This window comes from Nylanderia fulva, unplaced genomic scaffold, assembly GCF_048542155.1.
Source record: "Nylanderia fulva isolate GAGA-0341 unplaced genomic scaffold, ASM4854215v1 Scaffold660, whole genome shotgun sequence".
Taxonomy (NCBI): Eukaryota; Metazoa; Arthropoda; class Insecta; order Hymenoptera; family Formicidae; genus Nylanderia; species Nylanderia fulva.
Window position 1 is genome coordinate 30,001 of NW_028190765.1, and position 7,063 is coordinate 37,063.

General features: G+C 33.0%; 1 long non-coding RNA gene across 1 annotated transcript in view; it reads right to left on the reverse strand.

The window, feature by feature from the left end:
* Positions 1-1,156, reverse strand: part of LOC114943482 (uncharacterized) — a 1,422-nt gene extending 266 nt beyond the window's left edge. Inside the window, exons 1-2 of the long non-coding RNA XR_014926016.1 lie at positions 468-1,156; positions 1-199 (exon numbers count right to left, since the gene is read on the reverse strand). The exon at positions 1-199 is cut by the window's left edge and continues 266 nt beyond it. This is a non-coding gene — a long non-coding RNA (uncharacterized LOC114943482). The remainder of the gene's footprint in view (positions 200-467) is intronic.
* Between the last annotated feature and the right edge of the window lie 5,907 nt (positions 1,157-7,063).

The window sequence follows — 7,063 nt, forward strand, 5'->3', positions numbered from 1 at the left end:
ACATAGGATGTACTTGTGCTTATTGGGAGGCAAATACTGACCTTAGTAGACATCATAGTGGACAAAATTAATAAAGACACAGAATGTGAGAGAACACAAATTTCCTTTGAGGGCGCTGAAAACCGGTTTCCCTTGCAAACCGTAGTTCAGTTAGCGGAAGTTGAGGAGATCTTGAAAGCGTCAAATTCCCAACATAACACTGAAATAGTAAGTAAACGCATATAAATATATATATATAAGATATAAATATTTTACCAATAAAATAATCAGACGCGAAATTATATTTTGATAATTGAACAAATACTGTAACTCACAATTACCATGAAGTTTTACAAGCTTTTATTGCATACATTTTATCGTTCAGATTATTAATAATTTAAAATTGTTATAAAAAAATGATTGGAAAGATTGAGAATTTAAAAGAATTTTAAGGAATTATTTAATCTGATAATAATATATTATTTTACCTTTTTATTTTATAGCGCGGATATATCAAATCCATCGGAGGGACAAGTGTCGATGATGCCGTAAAGAGAACATTGTATAAAGTATTCTCCAATAAATTGGCGGAGAGATATAACTGGGAAGGCCGACGCGGAAAGGAACCACTGCAGAAACTGGAAGTGATGAAAGTTATTTTCAGTAAGTTTAAATATTAATTAAACGTAAAAATATGTGATTAAGTAATGCTTTCATATATATACACATAATGACAGATAAAAAAACTGCACACACACACACACACACACGCGCGCGCGCGCGCGCGAATGCAAACTCTCTCTCTCTCTCGCTCTTTCTCTCTGTGTTATTTTACAGGGTGTCACGGAAATTTGTTGACTATAATTAACGGTCAGTTTTTAACGCACATAAGGAACAAAAAAATAAAAAAATCTTTTAACAGATGACATTTTGCATTTATATTTACATTTAAATAAAGATTGGAAATAATTTTATCACTACAAACAAACGTTTATTTTAAAATACTAATTTAATTATAACAGTTTCAGTAATTTATCATGACGCATTGTACTATATGCATGGTCCGTATTCAGAACGCTTTTAAAGATGTTAGCGTGCTTTTTTGTCATTCTATCTTTATTGTTCATTAAACGTGAAATAAGGATAGAATGACAAAAAAGCGCGCTAACATTTTTAAAAGCGCATTCCGAATACGGACAATATAGTACATTGCGCCCTTGATAAATTACTGAAATTAACTGTTATATATATATATTTAATTAGCATTTTGAAATAAACGTTTGTTCGTAGTAATAAAATTATTTCCACAATTATCTTTGTTTAAATGTAAATAAATTCAAAATGTCCTCTGTAAAAAATAAAAAAATTTTTTTTAATTTTTTTTTTTTTTGCTTTAAAAAAAAAGCCGTTCTAAAAAAGTTCATTTTTTGATCGGGCCCTATTTATACCTATATTTTAAAACTGTTTTTTTAAAACACGTGGGAGCAGAAAAAATTAAAAAAATTTTTAAAAAGAGGGATTCCATTTTTTATTTTTCCCCTAGAGAAAAAACATTCTTATTAAAATTTTTAAAAAAATTTTTTTTTAAAAGACAATTTAAAGGGCCCTTAAAAAATCTTTGGGGAAAAAAAATCATACCCCCTTTTTCGGGGAAAATATAAATTTTTTAAAATTTTTCCCTCTTTTTTGAAGCCATTCATTGCTTTTAATTCTCACACTTGATCAATTTCCTTTTTTAAACGGGGGCCTTTTTTATAAACGTTTTTAAAATTTTTAAAAAATTTTTTTCCCAATTTTTTTTTCCCCCCTTTTTAAAAAAAAAAAATCCCCCCTCTTAGAAAATTTTTATTTTACGGGGGCCCCCTCTATGGCATTTTAAAAAGACCGTTTTTTTTTTTTTTTCCATTTAAAACCCCCCGAATATTGAAATTTGGTTTTTTTTTTAATAAAATTTTAAAAATTTTTTGAGGGGAAAAAATTTATGTGAAAAAAATTTTTTGGGATTTTAATCTTTTTCCCCTTATAAAACAAAAAAAAAAAAAAATTTTAAATATTTTTATGCACTTTTTTTCTCAAAATTTTTTTAAAAAAAAATTAAAAAATTTTAAAAAAAAAAAAATTTTTACAGGACCCCAAAATTCAAAATACCCGGGGGTTGGGGCCAGAAAAAAATCCAAAACCCCGTTATGGAGGGGTTCCCCCTTCCAAGGCGGGGCATGAAAAAGAGGAAAAGCGGATAAAAAAAAACGCGAAGGGGAAAGCCTTTTTTTAATTTTTTTGGGGGAAATTTCAGTTAAAAAGAAATAAAAAAATTTTAAAATGTAAAAAAAAACCCCGTTTTTCTAATTTTGGGGTTTTTAGAATTCCATAAAGTTTTAAAATAAAGCCTGGGGGCCAATGCGAGGAAAAAGGGGGATAGAAAACAAGCAAAAAATTTTCCCAAACCCATAAAAAACCCCGTAAAGGGGAATTTTTGGGTTTTTAGATTGAAATTTGGTTTTTTATTCCTACGCTTTTTTCCTCGCGGGGGGTTTTTGGGGGGAAAAGGAAAAAAAAAATTTTTGGGAATTTTCCCCCCAGGTTTAAAAAAAGGCGAAAAACCCTGCCCCTTTTGTGGGAAGGGGAAGGGGCGGGGGCCCCCTTTTCATAGTAAAAATTGGGGGTTAAAAATTTTGTTTTCCCCGGAAAGGGTCCTTTTAAAATTTTTAACCAAAAGTGAACAACAAAGAAAATGAACTTGTGGCGACTTGGGTCGCTAAATGGAAAGCACCCTAAAAGTTTTCACTCAAACCCTTTAAAAGTTTTAAATTTAAAAATAATTTTCGATGTTTTTAATTTCGGCTAAATCGGATTAATAAAAGTTTGTCATTAAAATTTCGCGCTTTTCCTACAAATCAACGCGTCCAAAATTGCCCAAAAAGAAGGGGGAATTATTATATTCTTCTCGGGCCCCTATTGGAAAATTTTGTGACGAAAAAAAAAAATTTAAATTTCCCGTGCCCCTTTTCCCGATAATTGTTAAACTAATTTTTTAATATTGCGTTTGCACTTTTTTTTAATCACCCCTTTAGTTTTATATTATAGGTTTAAACACACCTAGTTTTTTATTTCAGCAATTTTACCCAGGGTCGCAGAGATGGGCCGTGGAAACCGATGAAGCCGTGGGTATCGCGGACGAAGCCCCTTTCCCCCGTTGGGAAATTTTCCAGGGCCTTTAAATTTTTAAAAATCGAAAAATTTTCCCAGCGAAAGACCTACGCCATTTTTCCCGATTTGGGATATAATTTTTTAAAAATTAAAAATAAAACCAATCACCCACACCACAAAAACCACACACACACACACCCCCACAACCCCCAGGGGGGGGGGGGGGGGCACACCAGCACACCAAAGCAAAGCACCGCAAAGCCAAAACACACCGCACAGCACGCACACACCACACACACACACACACCAACACCCCAAAACCCACACACCCCTTTTCGTTCAGCGTCATCTTGCATACGAAAATTTTTTTTAAGGAATAAGGGGTTTTATGTTTGTCATAAATTTAAATTAGATTCTATACAAATTTGGGATTATTTTTATTTTTAAAAGACCCAATTTGTCTTTAAAAAAAAAGATATACAGGGTTTTTCCGGGAAAAAATGCGGTTTGCATTTTTTTGTGACGCGACTTTTACATCGGGAGGGGTGGGACCCGGTTTTGGGGGGGAAGGGGGGGGACCCTTTGCTTTCCAAAGGGAGGTCGCTCAATTTTTTTCCATGCGCTTTGGGGGGTTAGGACGGGCTTATTCTGTAACCTTTTGCTTGTGGTCGCCGGGCGAAATTTTTGAGGGGGAAAACGATGAGCAACGCTACATAAAATTTTTCGTTTAAGCGGAACCCAAGGGGCCGCCCCTGAAATTTTTGAAAGCCAAGAAATTTGGGGCCCCCCCCGGACTTTTTTTTATTTTCCCCGGCTGAAAAAAGGGGGGGTCAAAAGGGCAAAAGCTCCGGCGGTTTTACAAAATTTAAAGGTACTTTGAAAGGCCCCCTGAAAAAGCAAACCAGTCAAGGGGTTTCCCCAAATTTATGAGCATGGAAATCGGTGGGAAAAAGATTGACGCGAAAGGGGTTTAAACTTTGAACAAATTTTTTTGTTTTTTTAAACCCATCGGGAAAAAAAATAAATTCCTTTTTTTAAAAAAAACACGCATTAAATTTTCCCCGGGCAAAAACCCCGTATGTCCCCCTTTTCTTTGGAAAAAAAAAATATATATATATTTGTAATTTGAGAAGTTTTTTTTCTTTAGAACGAAAAAGGGCGAGAAAAGTCTTCCTAAAAATTTTTAAATTTCGTTTATCTTTCTTTTTGTCGTTTTGGGGTTAGTTAAATCGCGAAAAAATTTAAAGTACATTTTAAAAAACTTTTATTTTTTATTTCCCTAAAAAAAAACTTATATTAATTTTATAATAAATATTTTTATTAAATTTACTTGTATTTATAAAAAATTTATTTCATCAATAAAAAAATTTTCTGTAATAAAAAAATTTTCTCAAATTAAAATTTACAGCGAAAAAACCCCCCAAAAAATCAAAAATCTACATCAATTTTCTTCCCAAATTAAAAGTTATTTTTTATCTATCCCAAAACTCCCTGGGAAAATCTATGATGCTCCATTTCGGGCCAAAAATTTTTTTCCCTGGTTTTACTTCCTATTAAATTTCCCTACAATTTTCCCCCAATACCGGGCCCAATGGATGTCGAATGGATATTGAATTGGGGGGAAAATGGGGAGTCTAGTGACGTCCCATAGGAGGTTTTTGTGGGGGCTAAAAGAGGTTTTTAATTTCCTTTTATGGAAATTTTTTAGGGGAAAATCCATTAGAGGTTTTTTTTTCCGGGTGGGTGGCTCAATGCAAGAATATTTAAATCACGAAAAAATTTGAGTTCAAATATATCAATAAACAAAAATTTTTTTTTTTAATATAATTAAAAAATGAAATCATAGAAATATATTTTTTATATAGGCGAAAAATTAAAAAAATTTTTTATTGAAAAATTTTAAAACATTTTTTCAAAACAAAAACAAATAAATATAAATGCCAAAAACTTCCGAAAAAAATTTCAATAAATCCCTTTCACCCCATTCCCCAAAAGTGGTATGTAGATTTTATTAAAATTTTTTTCTGAATTATTTTACTTTTTAATATGTTTGAAAAAAATTTCAATATATTAAAAAATTTTTAATCCCCCCCCGAAAAAATATTTTTTCATTTTTCTATATTTCCCAAAATATATTTTAATTTTTATATAATTTTATATATATATATATTTTATTTTAAAAAAATTTTTAAATTTATTTTATTTGAACTCTAAATTTTCCGGGGTGATATTGAACATCCTTTTCTTTATTAAAATTTTCTCAACCCGGGACTTCTTTCACGTTAATAAGTTTTAGAACAAATTTACATAGCATCAATAATCAAAAAAAAAATCAGATAAATTTAAATATCCCCTTTTATAATTATATAATATTTAACCCCACATATTGCATAAAGGGTATATAAAATTTATAAAAAAATTTGGGCCTTTATTAGCCTTTCTACGCTAAATTCCCCTTTTGCCCAAGGCCAAAAGCTTTTCGGGGGGCATTGCGTATTTCCGGCACGGTAGAGGAAAAAAAGGGGAAAAACGTGTTATCGGTCCTTGGCTCTCTCCCCTTGGGGGTCCGCGTGACAATGCAAAAGGTTTGTCGTGTTCGACAGCACCCCCTACAAAAAAACCCGAGAATTGGTTTCTCGGGTTTGGGAACATTGAAAACCCGGGGTTTCGCGGTTTTTCACCGCGCGAGGTTTCCAACCAAACCCAAATTTGGTTTGCCCCCACCGACCTGTCGGGCCCCCCAGGGGCGATTTCATGGCCGCGGGGGGAAAAAAGCCCAAACGCGGAAAAAACGGGAGAAAAAATAAAAAACTTTACTAAGTCCCGCATTTTCCCCGTTCCTTCCTCTGTTTGGATTTCCTTAAAAGTACAGGGCACATTTTTAGCGGAAAAAAACGGAACGGGGAAATTAAAAATTTTAATTTTAACTATATTTTTTATTTAAAAGCTTGTATTCAATAGATAAGTTGAAAAAATGAAAAATATTAAAAGGAATTTCAATGAATTAATAAAATTAAAAAAAAAAAAAATAAACAAATGGGCCCATTTGTCAAATTAACCGTTCCCCTTTTTCCCCTCAAAATGTTTCTCCCGTAATTTGGCAATCAAAAAAAGACGGAACGGAAAAAGCGCGGGAAAAGCGGGGGCTCTAGTAAAGGTTTTTTTAATTTTCTTTTTCTTCCGCGTTTTTCCCCCGTTTCCCCGCGTCCAGGGATCCAAAAACCCCAAGGGGCGGCAGTACAACCCCAGGCAAACTCCCCAATTGATATTGGGGGACCTCGGGCGGGGACCCAAAGCGAAAAATCCCGGGCCCCGGGTTCCAACGCCGAGAAAAACCCAAATTTTCGGGTTTTTTGTAGTGGTGTATGTCTGTTTCAGTAAAAACACCCTGCAAAACGCTCCCCCGCGGAGCCGTAAGGGGAAGGGCAAGGAACCCATAACACGTGTTTTTTCCCTTTTCCCTACCGTGCCCGGGATACCGAGGGGCCCCCTAAAAAATCTTTCGGCCCTTCCCCCAGCAGAAAGCATTAAAGCAACCAAGACTAAAAGCACCCTTTTTTTTAAATTTTTTAAAATGCCTTTTGCACATTTTTGGGGAATATTAATTTTTATAAAATATATATTATATCAAATAAATAATTTATCTCAAATTTTTATTTCTACTGTTATTATTTAAACATTAGACCAAATTTTAAACAGGGTTAAGATTTGGGTTTTCTACCTGGCCCAAAATTAAGTTTTTATATATTTATTTTTAAAATTTCGACCATACCCATGTGGTCCTTTTCAAAAAAACAGATTTGGGAAAACCGAGAGTTCCAAACCCTTTCGTCCTTTTTAAAATGTAAGCGCAAAATTTTGATTGGGGGAGATTTAACCTTTTCCAAAAAATAAAATATTAAAAAAATTATAAAAATAATTTTCATATATTTAAATT